This window comes from Carassius carassius, chromosome 9 (genome assembly GCF_963082965.1).
Source record: "Carassius carassius chromosome 9, fCarCar2.1, whole genome shotgun sequence".
In the NCBI taxonomy this organism is placed as follows: Eukaryota; Metazoa; Chordata; class Actinopteri; order Cypriniformes; family Cyprinidae; genus Carassius; species Carassius carassius.
The window spans coordinates 2,280,529-2,297,500 of NC_081763.1; the positions used below are offsets into that span (position 1 = coordinate 2,280,529).

Sequence of the window (16,972 nt, forward strand, 5' to 3'; positions counted from 1 at the left end):
ACCCCTTCTGATTTAAAAAGCTTTTCATAAAAAGTCTCTATTTCTTTTAAAATCTCTCCTGTATTAAAAACCGACTGGCCATCTCTGTTTTTAAGCTCTTTGATCATTTCAGCTTTTCCCCTACTTTTTTCGAGATTAAAAAAGAATCTGTTACATTTTTCCCCCTCTATTGTGTATTTAGCTTTACTTCTCAACATCGCTCCCTGGCATTTGTCTTCCTCCATTTTTTTAAGCTTCTCCTCCATTTCAAACACTTTTTGCACATTTACTTCATTTTTGTTTAACTCTTCTTTTAACGTTCTTCTTATTTCTTTTTCCTTTGTCCTTTTCACCCTTTGCAGTATATTACAGAAATTAATTGAATATTTCTTTATTTCAAATTTCACATTTTCCCACCATTGTCTTTTATCTTCTAAATACATTGCATCTTTTTTTTCCTCATCTAATAAATTCTCTATCCCATTTTTAAAACTTTCATGATTTAAGATTTCTGTATTTAAAATCCATACCCCAGGCCCTTTCGTTTCCCTTTTAAAATCCATCCTCATTAAAACCATTTTATGATCACTTAAAGTTGTTTCTTTATAAAGTACATCATCAATAAAACAATCCAAATTTCTTGTGCTCAGAAAATAATCTATCCTAGTTTGGCACATAAAATTCCCAACTAACTGTTTTCTGGAATATTCTCTCTTTTTTCCATTTCTTTCTCTCCAAACATCAATCATATTTTTTTCTTCCATCAATAATTTAAGTTCCTTCCTTCCACCGTCCGTCCTAAAAACCATCCCATTAGCCATGTCTATTTTGCTAAAAACAGTATTAAAATCCCCTGCAACCACCACCCTTTTCCATTTCTCTATTATGTCTCTTAAAACATTAAAATACATTTTCTTATCCTTTTCCTCATTTGGTGCATGTATATTTACTACAATAAATTTTTCATCCTCAAAATCAATTTCTACTGCAATACATTTCCCTTTTTTATCATCATAGATTTGTTTTGTCATAGTAGCTTTCCCTTTTTTAATCAAAATAGCCACTCCTCCTCCCAAACTTTTCTCCCCGTTACTAAAAAATATTTCCCCATCCCACCTTCTTTTAAAATCTTCCATTACATTTCCTTTCCAGTTAGTTTCTTGCAATAAAATCATATCATCATTTTTACACAACTCTTTCATCTTTTCAAATTTCAAAACATTCAATAATCCTCTTGCATTAAAGGACACAATTCTCAACACCATAAAGTAAAACAAAAACGATAAAATACCCATCTTATTAGTCCATATCTTCTCCCTCTTCTAAAAGTCCACCACTGTCCTGATTTTCTGTAAACACTTCCTTCACCACTCTTTTCCTTGCTTTTTCAATATTTGGTGTTACCTTTTTCACTCTTCTTCTTTTGTTCGATGCCCCCGTGCTCCCACCATCCGTGATGTTTCCACTCTCAATGTCTAGCTCCCCTTCTTCGTTGACTGCTTCCTGCTCCTCCACTTTGTCTAGTATATTCTGTATACTCGCCGTTATCTGCATTGGTGTCCATGTCTCTTCCTCTTCCTGTGTTGATGTTGTTAATTCATGTCCATTTCCTATGTTCTTTTCCTTGGATTTTTCTGCGTCCTCCTGTTGCTCCTCCTCATTATCATTCTCATGCATTTGCCCGCTCACTTGATCCTCTTCCTGTTGCTCATTGTCCATCCAACATTCACATTTGTCCAATGTCATTTTACAGTCTGGGCACCTTATCGCAGTACAGTCTCTTGCGAAATGGCCTCTTTCCTCGCATTTGTGACATTTGAAGTCCGGACAGTCCTTCATTATATGGTCAGGGCTCATACACAGTCTACAGGTCTTCACCTGCTTACTGTGTATCACCCTAAAGTATTGAGGGCCTCCCTCGGTCTCCATCCTTGTGCTGTATGGTAAAGAAGCCACTTCCTTTGGAAAACGCACTCTTAAGAACCTCGTTCCATCTTCTATATGGGTGCCCGAGTAGAATCTCCTCCTTATTTGAGAAATGGGTGTTACTCCCCATCCTTCAAGCTTATTTAAAATCTCATGGTCATTCATGTATGCAGGCAAATGCATGAACGAGACAACAAAGTCTCTGTTGTGTAACTTTTTGATTTCACAAATTTTACCTTTAATGGTTAGTCCATCAACCAGTTTCTCAGTGTCCTCTTCATGCTCCAATGTAATCTCATATTCCCTCATCTGCTTAGGTCGTATTGCTAAAATTCTTGTTACTTCAATCTTTTCTGTTAGTGCTTTTATAATATCCTCTGCTCTCCCGTCTTGTACCTCCGACAAATCCACCACCACAGTCGCTTCTTTTGTGTAAATCCTCTTATCAGTTATTTCATTGTAATCCTTTTCTCTTTGTCGATAACCCAGTCCATTTTCTGCTTGCCTCCGTGTTCCTCGTGTCAAATCCATGTCAGTTGCCATTAATCTATCCATTTTACATAAAACAAACCCCGACAGATCCCTCCCAAACAGCAGAGCTGTTGGGAGGACACAAATAAAACAAAAATAACAAAATACTACAAACAAAAACACTTATTTTAACCAAACCAAAATAACAAAACACAAAAAGTTTGGGTGAGCCTCCCTCACCCCTCTCTGGCACAATCACTTCCTGTTTGCTCACTAGTGCCTCTAGTGTGCTCAGGCTGGTATGGCCGTAAGCGAAGGAGGCTGCAAAGAGAGGGCTATTTAAAGATCAGCCACTATAATCGCCAGTGCATTATATAAGTAGGGAAGAAAACCTAAAAGCTTACAGCACCTGGTATTCCCAAAAGTACTAACCAGGCCTTTTAGATAATTACTGAAAAAATCCAAAAGTACTAACCTGGCCCAAACCTGCTTACATTCTGAGATCGGGCATTGACTCTTTTTTTTTTTTTTTTCAAGATTAATGGACAATTAGTGAAAATTTCCTAAAGTACTAACCAGGCCTATTAGATAATTACTGAAAAAATCCAAAAGTACTAACCTGGCCCAAACCTGCTTAGATTTGGAGATCAGTTGAGATCGGGCATAGACAGGATGGTATGGCCATAAGCGAAGGAGGCTGCAAAGAGAGGGCTATTTAAAGATCAGCCACTATAATCGCCAATGCTTGATATAAGTAGGGAAGGAAACCCAAAAGCTTACAGCACCTGGTATTCCCAGGCAGTCTCCAATCCAAGTACTAACCAGGCCCAAACCTGCTTAGCTTCCGAGATCAGACGAGATCGGGCATAGCCAGGTTGGTATGGCCGTAAGCGAAGGAGGTTGCAAAGAGAGGGCTATTTAAAGATCATCCACTATAATCGCCAGTGCATTATATAAGTAGGGAAGGAAGCCCAAAAGCTTACAGCACCTGGTATTCCCAAAAGTACTAACCAGGCCTATTTGATAATTACTGAAAAAATCCAAAAGTACTAACCTGGCCCAAACCTGCTTACATTCTGAGATCGGGCATTGACTCTTTTTTTTTTTTTTTGCAAGATTATTGGACAATTAGTGAAAATTTCCAAAAGTACTAACCAGGCCTATTAGATTATTACTGAAAAATCCAAAAGTACTAACCTGGCCCAAACCTGCTTAGATTTGGAGATCAGTTGAGATCAGGCATAGCCAGGATGGTATGGCCAAAAGCGAAGGAGGCTGCAAAGAGAGGGCTATTTAAAGATCAGCCACTATAATCGCCAGTGCTTTATATAAGTAGGGAAGGAAACCCAAAATCTTACAGCACCTGGTATTCCCAGGCGGTCTCCCATCCAAGTACTAACCAGGACCAAACCTGCTTAGCTTCCGAGATCAGACGAGATCGGGCATAGCCAGGTTGGTATGGCCGTAAGCGATGGAGGCTGCAAAGAGAGGGCTATTTAAAGATCAGCCACTATAATCGCCAGTGCTTTATATAAGTAGGGAAGGAAACCCAAAATCTTACAGCACCTGGTATTCCCAGGCGGTCTCCCATCCAAGTACTAACCAGGACCAAACCTGCTTAGCTTCCGAGATCAGACGAGATCGGGCATAGCCAGGTTGGTATGGCCGTAAGCGATGGAGGCTGCAAAGAGAGGGCTATTTAAAGATCAGCCACTATAATCGCCAGTGCTTTATATAAGTAGGGAAGGAAACCCAAAAGCTTACAGCACCTGGTATTCCCAAAAGTACTAACCAGGCCTATTAGATAATTACTGAAAAAATCCAAAAGTACTAACCTGGCCCAAACCTGCTTACATTCTGAGATCGGGCATTGACTCTTTTTTTTTTTTTTGCAAGATTATTGGACAATTAGTGAAAATTTCCAAAAGTACTAACCAGGCCTATTAGATAATTACTGAAAAAATCCAAAAATACTAACCTGGCCCAAACCTGCTTAGATTTGGAGATCAGTTGAGATCGGGCATAGCCAGGATGGTATGGCCATAAGCGAAGGAGGCTGCAAAGAGAGGGCTATTTAAAGATCAGCCACTATAATCGCCAGTGCTTTATATAAGTAGGGAAGGAAACCCAAAAGCTTACAGCACCTGGTATTCACAGGCGGTCTCCCATCCAAGTACTAACCAGGGCCAAACCTGCTTAGCTTCCAAGATCAGACGTGATCGGGCATAGCCAGGTTGGTATGGCCGTAAGCGAAGGAGGCTGCAAAGAGAGGGCTATTTAAAGATCAGCCACTATAATCGCCAGTGCATTATATAAGTAGGGAAGGAAACCCAAAAGCTTACAGCACCTGGTATTCCCAAAAGTACTAACCAGGCCTATTAGATAATTACTGAAAAAATCCAAAAGTACTAACCTGGCCCAAACCTGCTTACATTCTGAGATCGGGCATTGACTCTTTTTTTTTTTTTTTTTTGCAAGATTATTGGACAATTAGTGAAAATTTCCAAAAGTACTAACCAGGCCTATTAGATTATTACTGAAAAATCCAAAAGTACTAACCTGGCCCAAACCTGCTTAGATTTGGAGATCAGTTGAGATCAGGCATAGCCAGGATGGTATGGCCAAAAGCGAAGGAGGCTGCAAAGAGAGGGCTATTTAAAGATCAGCCACTATAATCGCCAGTGCTTTATATAAGTACGGAAGGAAACCCAAAAGCTTACAGCACCTGGTATTCCCAGGCGGTCTCCCATCCAAGTACTAACCAGGCCCAAACCTGCTTAGCTTCCGAGATCAGACGAGATCGGGCATAGCCAGGTTGGTATGGCCGTAAGCGAAGGAGGCTGCAAAGAGAGGGCTATTTAAAGATCAGCCACTATAATCGCCAGTGCATTATATAAGTAGGGAAGGAAACCCAAAAGCTTACAACACCTGGTATTCCCAAAAGTACTAACCAGGCCTATTAGATAATTACTGAAAAAATCCAAAAGTACTAACCTGGCCCAAACCTGCTTACATTCTGTGATCGGGCATTGACTCTTTTTTTTTTTTTTGCAAGATTATTGGACAATTAGTGAAAATGTCCTAAAGTACTAACCAGGCCTATTAGATAATTACTGAAAAAATCCAAAAGTACTAACCTGGCCCAAACCTGCTTAGATTTGGAGATCAGTTGAGATCGGGCATAGCCAGGATGGTATGGCCATAAGCGAAGGAGGTTGCAAAGAGAGGGCTATTTAAAGATCAGCCACTATAATCGCCAGTGCTTTATATAAGTAGGGAAGGAAACCCAAAAGCTTACAGCACCTGGTATTCCCAAAAGTACTAACCAGGCCTATTAGATAATTACTGAAAAAATCCAAAAGTACTAACCTGGCCCAAACCTGCTTACATTCTGAGATCGGGCATTGACTCTTTTTTTTTTTTTTGCAAGATTATTGGACAATTAGTGAAAATTTCCAAAAGTACTAACCAGGCCTATTAGATAATTACTGAAAAAATCCAAAAATACTAACCTGGCCCAAACCTGCTTAGATTTGGAGATCAGTTGAGATCGGGCATAGCCAGGATGGTATGGCCATAAGCGAAGGAGGCTGCAAAGAGAGGGCTATTTAAAGATCAGCCACTATAATCGCCAGTGCTTTATATAAGTAGGGAAGGAAACCCAAAAGCTTACAGCACCTGGTATTCACAGGCGGTCTCCCATCCAAGTACTAACCAGGGCCAAACCTGCTTAGCTTCCGAGATCAGACGTGATCGGGCATAGCCAGGTTGGTATGGCCGTAAGCAAAGGAGGCTGCAAAGAGAGGGCTATTTAAAGATCAGCCACTATAATCGCCAGTGCATTATATAAGTAGGGAAGGAAACCCAAAAGCTTACAGCACCTGGTATTCCCAAAAGTACTAACCAGGCCTATTAGATAATTACTGAAAAAATCCAAAAGTACTAACCTGGCCCAAACCTGCTTACATTCTGAGATCGGGCATTGACTCTTTTTTTTTTTTTTTGCAAGATTATTGGACAATTAGTGAAAATTTCCAAAAGTACTAACCAGGCCTATTAGATAATTACTGAAAAAATCCAAAAGTACTAACCTGGCCCAGACCTGCATAGATTTGGAGATCAGTTGAGATCAGGCATAGCCAGGATGGTATGGCCATAAGCGAAGGAGGCTGCAAAGAGAGGGCTATTTAAAGATCAGCCACTATAATCGCCAGTGCTTTATATAAGTAGGGAAGGAAACCCAAAAGCTTACATCACCTGGTATTCCCAGGCGGTCTCCCATCCAAGTACTAACCAGGCCCAAACCTGCTTAGCTTCCGAGATCAGACGAGATCGGGCATAGCCAGGTTGGTATGGCCGTAAGCGAAGGAGGCTGCAAAGAGAGGGCTATTTAAAGATCAGCCACTATAATCGCCAGTGCATTATATAAGTAGGGAAGGAAACCCAAAAGCTTACAGCACCTGGTATTCCCAAAAGTACTAACCAGGCCTATTAGATAATTACTGAAAAAATCCAAAAGTACTAACCTGGCCCAAACCTGCTTACATTCTGAGATCGGGCATTGACTCTTTTTTTTTTTTTTTTTTTTTTTGCAAGATTATTGGACAATTAGTGAAAATTTCCAAAAGTACTAACCAGGCCTATTAGATTATTACTGAAAAATCCAAAAGTACTAACCTGGCCCAAACCTGCTTAGATTTGGAGATCAGTTGAGATCAGGCATAGCCAGGATGGTATGGCCAAAAGCGAAGGAGGCTGCAAAGAGAGGGCTATTTAAAGATCAGCCACTATAATCGCCAGTGCTTTATATAAGTACGGAAGGAAACCCAAAAGCTTACAGCACCTGGTATTCCCAGGCGGTCTCCCATCCAAGTACTAACCAGGCCCAAACCTGCTTAGCTTCCGAGATCAGACGAGATCGGGCATAGCCAGGTTGGTATGGCCGTAAGCGAAGGAGGCTGCAAAGAGAGGGCTATTTAAAGATCAGCCACTATAATCGCCAGTGCATTATATAAGTAGGGAAGGAAACCCAAAAGCTTACAGCACCTGGTATTCCCAAAAGTACTAACCAGGCCTATTAGATAATTACTGAAAAAATCCAAAAGTACTAACCTGGCCCAAACCTGCTTACATTCTGTGATCGGGCATTGACTCTTTTTTTTTTTTTTTGCAAGATTATTGGACAATTAGTGAAAATGTCCTAAAGTACTAACCAGGCCTATTAGATAATTACTGAAAAAATCCAAAAGTACTAACCTGGCCCAAACCTGCTTAGATTTGGAGATCAGTTGAGATCGGGCATAGCCAGGATGGTATGGCCATAAGCGAAGGAGGTTGCAAAGAGAGGGCTATTTAAAGATCAGCCACTATAATCGCCAGTGCTTTATATAAGTAGGGAAGGAAACCCAAAAGCTTACAGCACCTGGTATTCCCAGGCGGTCTCCCATCCAAGTACTAACCATGCCCAAACCTGCTTAGCTTCCGAGATCAGACGAGATCGGGCATAGCCAGGTTGGTATGGCCGTAAGCGAAGGAGGCTGCAAAGAGAGGGCTATTTAAAGATCAGCCACTATAATCGCCAGTGCTTTATATAAGTACGGAAGGAAACCCAAAAGCTTACAGCACCTGGTATTCCCAGGCGGTCTCCCATCCAAGTACTAACCAGGCCCAAACCTGCTTAGCTTCCGAGATCAGACGAGATCGGGCATAGCCAGGTTGGTATGGCCGTAAGCGAAGGAGGCTGCAAAGAGAGGGCTATTTAAAGATCAGCCACTATAATCGCCAGTGCATTATATAAGTAGGGAAGGAAACCCAAAAGCTTACAACACCTGGTATTCCCAAAAGTACTAACCAGGCCTATTAGATAATTACTGAAAAAATCCAAAAGTACTAACCTGGCCCAAACCTGCTTACATTCTGTGATCGGGCATTGACTCTTTTTTTTTTTTTTGCAAGATTATTGGACAATTAGTGAAAATGTCCTAAAGTACTAACCAGGCCTATTAGATAATTACTGAAAAAATCCAAAAGTACTAACCTGGCCCAAACCTGCTTAGATTTGGAGATCAGTTGAGATCGGGCATAGCCAGGATGGTATGGCCATAAGCGAAGGAGGTTGCAAAGAGAGGGCTATTTAAAGATCAGCCACTATAATCGCCAGTGCTTTATATAAGTAGGGAAGGAAACCCAAAAGCTTACAGCACCTGGTATTCCCAAAAGTACTAACCAGGCCTATTAGATAATTACTGAAAAAATCCAAAAGTACTAACCTGGCCCAAACCTGCTTACATTCTGAGATCGGGCATTGACTCTTTTTTTTTTTTTTGCAAGATTATTGGACAATTAGTGAAAATTTCCAAAAGTACTAACCAGGCCTATTAGATAATTACTGAAAAAATCCAAAAATACTAACCTGGCCCAAACCTGCTTAGATTTGGAGATCAGTTGAGATCGGGCATAGCCAGGATGGTATGGCCATAAGCGAAGGAGGCTGCAAAGAGAGGGCTATTTAAAGATCAGCCACTATAATCGCCAGTGCTTTATATAAGTAGGGAAGGAAACCCAAAAGCTTACAGCACCTGGTATTCACAGGCGGTCTCCCATCCAAGTACTAACCAGGGCCAAACCTGCTTAGCTTCCGAGATCAGACGTGATCGGGCATAGCCAGGTTGGTATGGCCGTAAGCAAAGGAGGCTGCAAAGAGAGGGCTATTTAAAGATCAGCCACTATAATCGCCAGTGCATTATATAAGTAGGGAAGGAAACCCAAAAGCTTACAGCACCTGGTATTCCCAAAAGTACTAACCAGGCCTATTAGATAATTACTGAAAAAATCCAAAAGTACTAACCTGGCCCAAACCTGCTTACATTCTGAGATCGGGCATTGACTCTTTTTTTTTTTTTTTGCAAGATTATTGGACAATTAGTGAAAATTTCCAAAAGTACTAACCAGGCCTATTAGATAATTACTGAAAAAATCCAAAAGTACTAACCTGGCCCAGACCTGCATAGATTTGGAGATCAGTTGAGATCAGGCATAGCCAGGATGGTATGGCCATAAGCGAAGGAGGCTGCAAAGAGAGGGCTATTTAAAGATCAGCCACTATAATCGCCAGTGCTTTATATAAGTAGGGAAGGAAACCCAAAAGCTTACATCACCTGGTATTCCCAGGCGGTCTCCCATCCAAGTACTAACCAGGCCCAAACCTGCTTAGCTTCCGAGATCAGACGAGATCGGGCATAGCCAGGTTGGTATGGCCGTAAGCGAAGGAGGCTGCAAAGAGAGGGCTATTTAAAGATCAGCCACTATAATCGCCAGTGCATTATATAAGTAGGGAAGGAAACCCAAAAGCTTACAGCACCTGGTATTCCCAAAAGTACTAACCAGGCCTATTAGATAATTACTGAAAAAATCCAAAAGTACTAACCTGGCCCAAACCTGCTTACATTCTGAGATCGGGCATTGACTCTTTTTTTTTTTTTTTTTTTTTTTGCAAGATTATTGGACAATTAGTGAAAATTTCCAAAAGTACTAACCAGGCCTATTAGATTATTACTGAAAAATCCAAAAGTACTAACCTGGCCCAAACCTGCTTAGATTTGGAGATCAGTTGAGATCAGGCATAGCCAGGATGGTATGGCCAAAAGCGAAGGAGGCTGCAAAGAGAGGGCTATTTAAAGATCAGCCACTATAATCGCCAGTGCTTTATATAAGTACGGAAGGAAACCCAAAAGCTTACAGCACCTGGTATTCCCAGGCGGTCTCCCATCCAAGTACTAACCAGGCCCAAACCTGCTTAGCTTCCGAGATCAGACGAGATCGGGCATAGCCAGGTTGGTATGGCCGTAAGCGAAGGAGGCTGCAAAGAGAGGGCTATTTAAAGATCAGCCACTATAATCGCCAGTGCATTATATAAGTAGGGAAGGAAACCCAAAAGCTTACAGCACCTGGTATTCCCAAAAGTACTAACCAGGCCTATTAGATAATTACTGAAAAAATCCAAAAGTACTAACCTGGCCCAAACCTGCTTACATTCTGTGATCGGGCATTGACTCTTTTTTTTTTTTTTTGCAAGATTATTGGACAATTAGTGAAAATGTCCTAAAGTACTAACCAGGCCTATTAGATAATTACTGAAAAAATCCAAAAGTACTAACCTGGCCCAAACCTGCTTAGATTTGGAGATCAGTTGAGATCGGGCATAGCCAGGATGGTATGGCCATAAGCGAAGGAGGTTGCAAAGAGAGGGCTATTTAAAGATCAGCCACTATAATCGCCAGTGCTTTATATAAGTAGGGAAGGAAACCCAAAAGCTTACAGCACCTGGTATTCCCAGGCGGTCTCCCATCCAAGTACTAACCATGCCCAAACCTGCTTAGCTTCCGAGATCAGACGAGATCGGGCATAGCCAGGTTGGTATGGCCGTAAGCGAAGGAGGCTGCAAAGAGAGGGCTATTTAAAGATCAGCCACTATAATCGCCAGTGCATTATATAAGTAGGGAAGGAAACCCAAAAGCTTACAGCACCTGGTATTCCCAAAAGTACTAACCAGGCCTATTAGATAATTACTGAAAAAATCCAAAAGTACTAACCTGGCCCAAACCTGCTTACATTCTGAGATCGGGCATTGACTCTTTTTTTTTTTTTTTGGAAGATTATTGGACAATTAGTGAAAATTTCCAAAAGTACTAACCAGGCCTATTAGATAATTACTGAAAAAATCCAAAAGTACTAACCTGGCCCAAACCTGCTTACATTCTGAGATCGGGCATTGACTCTTTTTTTTTTTTTTTGCAAGATTATTGGACAATTAGTGAAAATTTCCAAAAGTACTAACCAGGCCTATTAGATAATTACTGAAAAAATCCAAAAGTACTAACCTGGCCCAAACCTGCTTAGATTTGGAGATCAGTTGAGATCGGGCATAGCCAGGATGGTATGGCCATAAGCGAAGGAGGCTGCAAAGAGAGGGCTATTTAAAGATCAGCCACTATAATCGCCAGTGCTTTATATAAGTAGGGAAGGAAACCCAAAAGCTTACAGCACCTGGTATTCCCAGGCGGTCTCCCATCCAAGTACTAACCAGGGCCAAACCTGCTTAGTTTCCGAGATCAGACGAGATCGGGCATAGCCAGGTTGGTATGGCCGTAAGCGAAGGAGGCTGCAAAGAGAGGGCTATTTAAAGATCAGCCACTATAATCGCCAGTGCATTATATAAGTAGGGAAGGAAACCCAAAAGCTTACAGCACCTGGTATTCCCAAAAGTACTAACCAAGCCTATTAGATAATTACTGAAAAAATCCAAAAGTACTAACCTGGCCCAAACCTGCTTACATTCTGAGATCAGGCATTGACTCTTTTTTTTTTTTTTTTGCAAGATTATTGGACAATTAGTGAGAATTTCCAAAAGTACTAACCAGGCCTATTATATGATTACTGAAAAAATCAAAAAGTACTAACCTGGCCCAAACCTGCTTACATTCTGAGATCGGGCATTGACTCTCTTTTTTTTTTTTTTTTTTTTTTTTTCAAGATTATTGGACAATTAGTGAAAATTTCCTAAAGTACTAACCAGGCCTATTAGATTATTACTGAAAAATCCAAAAGTACTAACCTGGCCCAAACCTGCTTAGATTTGGAGATCAGTTGAGATCAGGCATAGCCAGGATGGTATGGCCAAAAGCGAAGGAGGCTGCAAAGAGAGGGCTATTTAAAGATCAGCCACTATAATCGCCAGTGCTTTATATAAGTACGGAAGGAAACCCAAAAGCTTACAGCACCTGGTATTCCCAGGCGGTCTCCCATCCAAGTACTAACCAGGCCCAAACCTGCTTAGCTTCCGAGATCAGACGAGATCGGGCATAGCCAGGTTGGTATGGCCGTAAGCGAAGGAGGCTGCAAAGAGAGGGCTATTTAAAGATCAGCCACTATAATCGCCAGTGCATTATATAAGTAGGGAAGGAAACCCAAAAGCTTACAGCACCTGGTATTCCCAAAAGTACTAACCAGGCCTATTAGATAATTACTGAAAAAATCCAAAAGTACTAACCTGGCCCAAACCTGCTTACATTCTGTGATCGGGCATTGACTCTTTTTTTTTTTTTTTGCAAGATTATTGGACAATTAGTGAAAATGTCCTAAAGTACTAACCAGGCCTATTAGATAATTACTGAAAAAATCCAAAAGTACTAACCTGGCCCAAACCTGCTTAGATTTGGAGATCAGTTGAGATCGGGCATAGCCAGGATGGTATGGCCATAAGCGAAGGAGGTTGCAAAGAGAGGGCTATTTAAAGATCAGCCACTATAATCGCCAGTGCTTTATATAAGTAGGGAAGGAAACCCAAAAGCTTACAGCACCTGGTATTCCCAGGCGGTCTCCCATCCAAGTACTAACCATGCCCAAACCTGCTTAGCTTCCGAGATCAGACGAGATCGGGCATAGCCAGGTTGGTATGGCCGTAAGCGAAGGAGGCTGCAAAGAGAGGGCTATTTAAAGATCAGCCACTATAATCGCCAGTGCATTATATAAGTAGGGAAGGAAACCCAAAAGCTTACAGCACCTGGTATTCCCAAAAGTACTAACCAGGCCTATTAGATAATTACTGAAAAAATCCAAAAGTACTAACCTGGCCCAAACCTGCTTACATTCTGAGATCGGGCATTGACTCTTTTTTTTTTTTTTTGGAAGATTATTGGACAATTAGTGAAAATTTCCAAAAGTACTAACCAGGCCTATTAGATAATTACTGAAAAAATCCAAAAGTACTAACCTGGCCCAAACCTGCTTACATTCTGAGATCGGGCATTGACTCTTTTTTTTTTTTTTTGCAAGATTATTGGACAATTAGTGAAAATTTCCAAAAGTACTAACCAGGCCTATTAGATAATTACTGAAAAAATCCAAAAGTACTAACCTGGCCCAAACCTGCTTAGATTTGGAGATCAGTTGAGATCGGGCATAGCCAGGATGGTATGGCCATAAGCGAAGGAGGCTGCAAAGAGAGGGCTATTTAAAGATCAGCCACTATAATCGCCAGTGCTTTATATAAGTAGGGAAGGAAACCCAAAAGCTTACAGCACCTGGTATTCCCAGGCGGTCTCCCATCCAAGTACTAACCAGGGCCAAACCTGCTTAGTTTCCGAGATCAGACGAGATCGGGCATAGCCAGGTTGGTATGGCCGTAAGCGAAGGAGGCTGCAAAGAGAGGGCTATTTAAAGATCAGCCACTATAATCGCCAGTGCATTATATAAGTAGGGAAGGAAACCCAAAAGCTTACAGCACCTGGTATTCCCAAAAGTACTAACCAAGCCTATTAGATAATTACTGAAAAAATCCAAAAGTACTAACCTGGCCCAAACCTGCTTACATTCTGAGATCAGGCATTGACTCTTTTTTTTTTTTTTTTGCAAGATTATTGGACAATTAGTGAGAATTTCCAAAAGTACTAACCAGGCCTATTATATGATTACTGAAAAAATCAAAAAGTACTAACCTGGCCCAAACCTGCTTACATTCTGAGATCGGGCATTGACTCTCTTTTTTTTTTTTTTTTTTTTTTTTCAAGATTATTGGACAATTAGTGAAAATTTCCTAAAGTACTAACCAGGCCTATTAGATAATTACTGAAAAAATCCAAAAGTACTAACCTGGCCCAAACATGCTTAGATTTGGAGATCAGTTGAGATCGGGCATAGCCAGGATGGTATGGCCAGAAGCGAAGGAGGCTGCAAAGAGAGGGCTATTTAAAGATCAGCCACTATAATCGCCAGTGCTTTATATAAGTAGGGAAGGAAACCAAAAGCTTACAGCACCTGGTATTCCCAGGCGGTCTCCCATCCAAGTACTAACCAGGCCCAAACCTGCTTAGCTTCCGAGATCAGACGAGATCGGGCATAGCCAGGTTGGTATGGCCGTAAGCGATGGAGGCTGCAAAGAGAGGGCTATTTAAAGATCAGCCACTATAATCGCCAGTGCATTATATAAGTAGGGAAGAAAACCTAAAAGCTTACAGCACCTGGTATTCCCAAAAGTACTAACCAGGCCTTTTAGATAATTACTGAAAAAATCCAAAAGTACTAACCTGGCCCAAACCTGCTTACATTCTGAGATCGGGCATTGACTCTTTTTTTTTTTTTTTCAAGATTAATGGACAATTAGTGAAAATTTCCTAAAGTACTAACCAGGCCTATTAGATAATTACTGAAAAAATCCAAAAGTACTAACCTGGCCCAAACCTGCTTAGATTTGCAGATCAGTTGAGATCGGGCATAGCCAGGATGGTATGGCCATAAGCGAAGGAGGCTGCAAAGAGAGGGCTATTTAAAGATCAGCCACTATAATCGCCAATGCTTGATATAAGTAGGGAAGGAAACCCAAAAGCTTACAGCACCTGGTATTCCCAGGCAGTCTCCAATCCAAGTACTAACCAGGCCCAAACCTGCTTAGCTTCCGAGATCAGACGAGATCGGGCATAGCCAGGTTGGTATGGCCGTAAGCGAAGGAGGTTGCAAAGAGAGGGCTATTTAAAGATCATCCACTATAATCGCCAGTGCATTATATAAGTAGGGAAGGAAACCCAAAAGCTTACAGCACCTGGTATTCCCAAAAGTACTAACCAGGCCTATTTGATAATTACTGAAAAAATCCAAAAGTACTAACCTGGCCCAAACCTGCTTACATTCTGAGATCGGGCATTGACTCTTTTTTTTTTTTTTTGCAAGATTATTGGACAATTAGTGAAAATTTCCAAAAGTACTAACCAGGCCTATTAGATTATTACTGAAAAATCCAAAAGTACTAACCTGGCCCAAACCTGCTTAGATTTGGAGATCAGTTGAGATCAGGCATAGCCAGGATGGTATGGCCAAAAGCGAAGGAGGCTGCAAAGAGAGGGCTATTTAAAGATCAGCCACTATAATCGCCAGTGCTTTATATAAGTAGGGAAGGAAACCCAAAATCTTACAGCACCTGGTATTCCCAGGCGGTCTCCCATCCAAGTACTAACCAGGACCAAACCTGCTTAGCTTCCGAGATCAGACGAGATCGGGCATAGCCAGGTTGGTATGGCCGTAAGCGATGGAGGCTGCAAAGAGAGGGCTATTTAAAGATCAGCCACTATAATCGCCAGTGCTTTATATAAGTAGGGAAGGAAACCCAAAATCTTACAGCACCTGGTATTCCCAGGCGGTCTCCCATCCAAGTACTAACCAGGACCAAACCTGCTTAGCTTCCGAGATCAGACGAGATCGGGCATAGCCAGGTTGGTATGGCCGTAAGCGATGGAGGCTGCAAAGAGAGGGCTATTTAAAGATCAGCCACTATAATCGCCAGTGCTTTATATAAGTAGGGAAGGAAACCCAAAAGCTTACAGCACCTGGTATTCCCAAAAGTACTAACCAGGCCTATTAGATAATTACTGAAAAAATCCAAAAGTACTAACCTGGCCCAAACCTGCTTACATTCTGAGATCGGGCATTGACTCTTTTTTTTTTTTTTGCAAGATTATTGGACAATTAGTGAAAATTTCCAAAAGTACTAACCAGGCCTATTAGATAATTACTGAAAAAATCCAAAAATACTAACCTGGCCCAAACCTGCTTAGATTTGGAGATCAGTTGAGATCGGGCATAGCCAGGATGGTATGGCCATAAGCGAAGGAGGCTGCAAAGAGAGGGCTATTTAAAGATCAGCCACTATAATCGCCAGTGCTTTATATAAGTAGGGAAGGAAACCCAAAAGCTTACAGCACCTGGTATTCACAGGCGGTCTCCCATCCAAGTACTAACCAGGGCCAAACCTGCTTAGCTTCCAAGATCAGACGTGATCGGGCATAGCCAGGTTGGTATGGCCGTAAGCGAAGGAGGCTGCAAAGAGAGGGCTATTTAAAGATCAGCCACTATAATCGCCAGTGCATTATATAAGTAGGGAAGGAAACCCAAAAGCTTACAGCACCTGGTATTCCCAAAAGTACTAACCAGGCCTATTAGATAATTACTGAAAAAATCCAAAAGTACTAACCTGGCCCAAACCTGCTTACATTCTGAGATCGGGCATTGACTCTTTTTTTTTTTTTTTGCAAGATTATTGGACAATTAGTGAAAATTTCCAAAAGTACTAACCAGGCCTATTAGATAATTACTGAAAAAATCCAAAAGTACTAACCTGGCCCAGACCTGCATAGATTTGGAGATCAGTTGAGATCAGGCATAGCCAGGATGGTATGGCCATAAGCGAAGGAGGCTGCAAAGAGAGGGCTATTTAAAGATCAGCCACTATAATCGCCAGTGCTTTATATAAGTAGGGAAGGAAACCCAAAAGCTTACATCACCTGGTATTCCCAGGCGGTCTCCCATCCAAGTACTAACCAGGCCCAAACCTGCTTAGCTTCCGAGATCAGACGAGATCGGGCATAGCCAGGTTGGTATGGCCGTAAGCGAAGGAGGCTGCAAAGAGAGGGCTATTTAAAGATCAGCCACTATAATCGCCAGTGCATTATATAAGTAGGGAAGGAAACCCAAAAGCTTACAGCACCTGGTATTCCCAAAAGTACTAACCAGGCCTATTAGATAATTACTGAAAAAATCCAAAAGTACT

The 16,972-nt window shown here is 41.5% G+C and overlaps 24 non-coding genes across 24 annotated transcripts; all 24 read right to left on the reverse strand.

Moving 5' to 3' along the window:
* Positions 1–3,149: 3,149 nt before the first annotated feature.
* Positions 3,150–3,268, reverse strand: LOC132150114 (5S ribosomal RNA). Its single transcript, XR_009435359.1, has one exon. It is a non-coding gene; the product is annotated as a 5S ribosomal RNA (ribosomal RNA).
* Positions 3,269–3,727: 459 nt separating this feature from the next.
* LOC132150300 (5S ribosomal RNA) lies at positions 3,728–3,846 on the reverse strand. The gene has a single exon (XR_009435537.1). It is a non-coding gene; the product is annotated as a 5S ribosomal RNA (ribosomal RNA).
* An 84-nt stretch (positions 3,847–3,930) lies between these two features.
* LOC132150301 (5S ribosomal RNA) lies at positions 3,931–4,049 on the reverse strand. Its single transcript, XR_009435538.1, has one exon. It is a non-coding gene; the product is annotated as a 5S ribosomal RNA (ribosomal RNA).
* Positions 4,050–4,508: 459 nt separating this feature from the next.
* Positions 4,509–4,627, reverse strand: LOC132150546 (5S ribosomal RNA). Its single transcript, XR_009435775.1, has one exon. It is a non-coding gene; the product is annotated as a 5S ribosomal RNA (ribosomal RNA).
* A 462-nt stretch (positions 4,628–5,089) lies between these two features.
* On the reverse strand, positions 5,090–5,208 carry LOC132150877 (5S ribosomal RNA). Its single transcript, XR_009436053.1, has one exon. It is a non-coding gene; the product is annotated as a 5S ribosomal RNA (ribosomal RNA).
* An 834-nt stretch (positions 5,209–6,042) lies between these two features.
* Positions 6,043–6,161, reverse strand: LOC132150365 (5S ribosomal RNA). Its single transcript, XR_009435600.1, has one exon. It is a non-coding gene; the product is annotated as a 5S ribosomal RNA (ribosomal RNA).
* Positions 6,162–6,621: 460 nt separating this feature from the next.
* LOC132149982 (5S ribosomal RNA) lies at positions 6,622–6,740 on the reverse strand. Its single transcript, XR_009435235.1, has one exon. It is a non-coding gene; the product is annotated as a 5S ribosomal RNA (ribosomal RNA).
* Positions 6,741–7,207: 467 nt separating this feature from the next.
* On the reverse strand, positions 7,208–7,326 carry LOC132150878 (5S ribosomal RNA). Its single transcript, XR_009436054.1, has one exon. It is a non-coding gene; the product is annotated as a 5S ribosomal RNA (ribosomal RNA).
* A 460-nt stretch (positions 7,327–7,786) lies between these two features.
* LOC132150032 (5S ribosomal RNA) lies at positions 7,787–7,905 on the reverse strand. Its single transcript, XR_009435282.1, has one exon. It is a non-coding gene; the product is annotated as a 5S ribosomal RNA (ribosomal RNA).
* Positions 7,906–7,989: 84 nt separating this feature from the next.
* LOC132150879 (5S ribosomal RNA) lies at positions 7,990–8,108 on the reverse strand. The gene has a single exon (XR_009436055.1). It is a non-coding gene; the product is annotated as a 5S ribosomal RNA (ribosomal RNA).
* An 834-nt stretch (positions 8,109–8,942) lies between these two features.
* LOC132150366 (5S ribosomal RNA) lies at positions 8,943–9,061 on the reverse strand. The gene has a single exon (XR_009435601.1). It is a non-coding gene; the product is annotated as a 5S ribosomal RNA (ribosomal RNA).
* A 460-nt stretch (positions 9,062–9,521) lies between these two features.
* Positions 9,522–9,640, reverse strand: LOC132149983 (5S ribosomal RNA). Its single transcript, XR_009435236.1, has one exon. It is a non-coding gene; the product is annotated as a 5S ribosomal RNA (ribosomal RNA).
* Positions 9,641–10,107: 467 nt separating this feature from the next.
* Positions 10,108–10,226, reverse strand: LOC132150880 (5S ribosomal RNA). Its single transcript, XR_009436056.1, has one exon. It is a non-coding gene; the product is annotated as a 5S ribosomal RNA (ribosomal RNA).
* A 460-nt stretch (positions 10,227–10,686) lies between these two features.
* LOC132150033 (5S ribosomal RNA) lies at positions 10,687–10,805 on the reverse strand. The gene has a single exon (XR_009435283.1). It is a non-coding gene; the product is annotated as a 5S ribosomal RNA (ribosomal RNA).
* Positions 10,806–11,409: 604 nt separating this feature from the next.
* Positions 11,410–11,528, reverse strand: LOC132149905 (5S ribosomal RNA). Its single transcript, XR_009435162.1, has one exon. It is a non-coding gene; the product is annotated as a 5S ribosomal RNA (ribosomal RNA).
* Positions 11,529–12,143: 615 nt separating this feature from the next.
* LOC132150881 (5S ribosomal RNA) lies at positions 12,144–12,262 on the reverse strand. The gene has a single exon (XR_009436057.1). It is a non-coding gene; the product is annotated as a 5S ribosomal RNA (ribosomal RNA).
* A 460-nt stretch (positions 12,263–12,722) lies between these two features.
* Positions 12,723–12,841, reverse strand: LOC132150034 (5S ribosomal RNA). The gene has a single exon (XR_009435284.1). It is a non-coding gene; the product is annotated as a 5S ribosomal RNA (ribosomal RNA).
* A 604-nt stretch (positions 12,842–13,445) lies between these two features.
* On the reverse strand, positions 13,446–13,564 carry LOC132149906 (5S ribosomal RNA). Its single transcript, XR_009435163.1, has one exon. It is a non-coding gene; the product is annotated as a 5S ribosomal RNA (ribosomal RNA).
* Positions 13,565–14,178: 614 nt separating this feature from the next.
* On the reverse strand, positions 14,179–14,297 carry LOC132150882 (5S ribosomal RNA). Its single transcript, XR_009436058.1, has one exon. It is a non-coding gene; the product is annotated as a 5S ribosomal RNA (ribosomal RNA).
* Positions 14,298–14,756: 459 nt separating this feature from the next.
* Positions 14,757–14,875, reverse strand: LOC132150115 (5S ribosomal RNA). The gene has a single exon (XR_009435360.1). It is a non-coding gene; the product is annotated as a 5S ribosomal RNA (ribosomal RNA).
* Positions 14,876–15,334: 459 nt separating this feature from the next.
* Positions 15,335–15,453, reverse strand: LOC132150302 (5S ribosomal RNA). The gene has a single exon (XR_009435539.1). It is a non-coding gene; the product is annotated as a 5S ribosomal RNA (ribosomal RNA).
* Positions 15,454–15,537: 84 nt separating this feature from the next.
* Positions 15,538–15,656, reverse strand: LOC132150303 (5S ribosomal RNA). The gene has a single exon (XR_009435540.1). It is a non-coding gene; the product is annotated as a 5S ribosomal RNA (ribosomal RNA).
* A 459-nt stretch (positions 15,657–16,115) lies between these two features.
* Positions 16,116–16,234, reverse strand: LOC132150548 (5S ribosomal RNA). The gene has a single exon (XR_009435777.1). It is a non-coding gene; the product is annotated as a 5S ribosomal RNA (ribosomal RNA).
* Positions 16,235–16,694: 460 nt separating this feature from the next.
* Positions 16,695–16,813, reverse strand: LOC132149984 (5S ribosomal RNA). The gene has a single exon (XR_009435237.1). It is a non-coding gene; the product is annotated as a 5S ribosomal RNA (ribosomal RNA).
* Between the last annotated feature and the right edge of the window lie 159 nt (positions 16,814–16,972).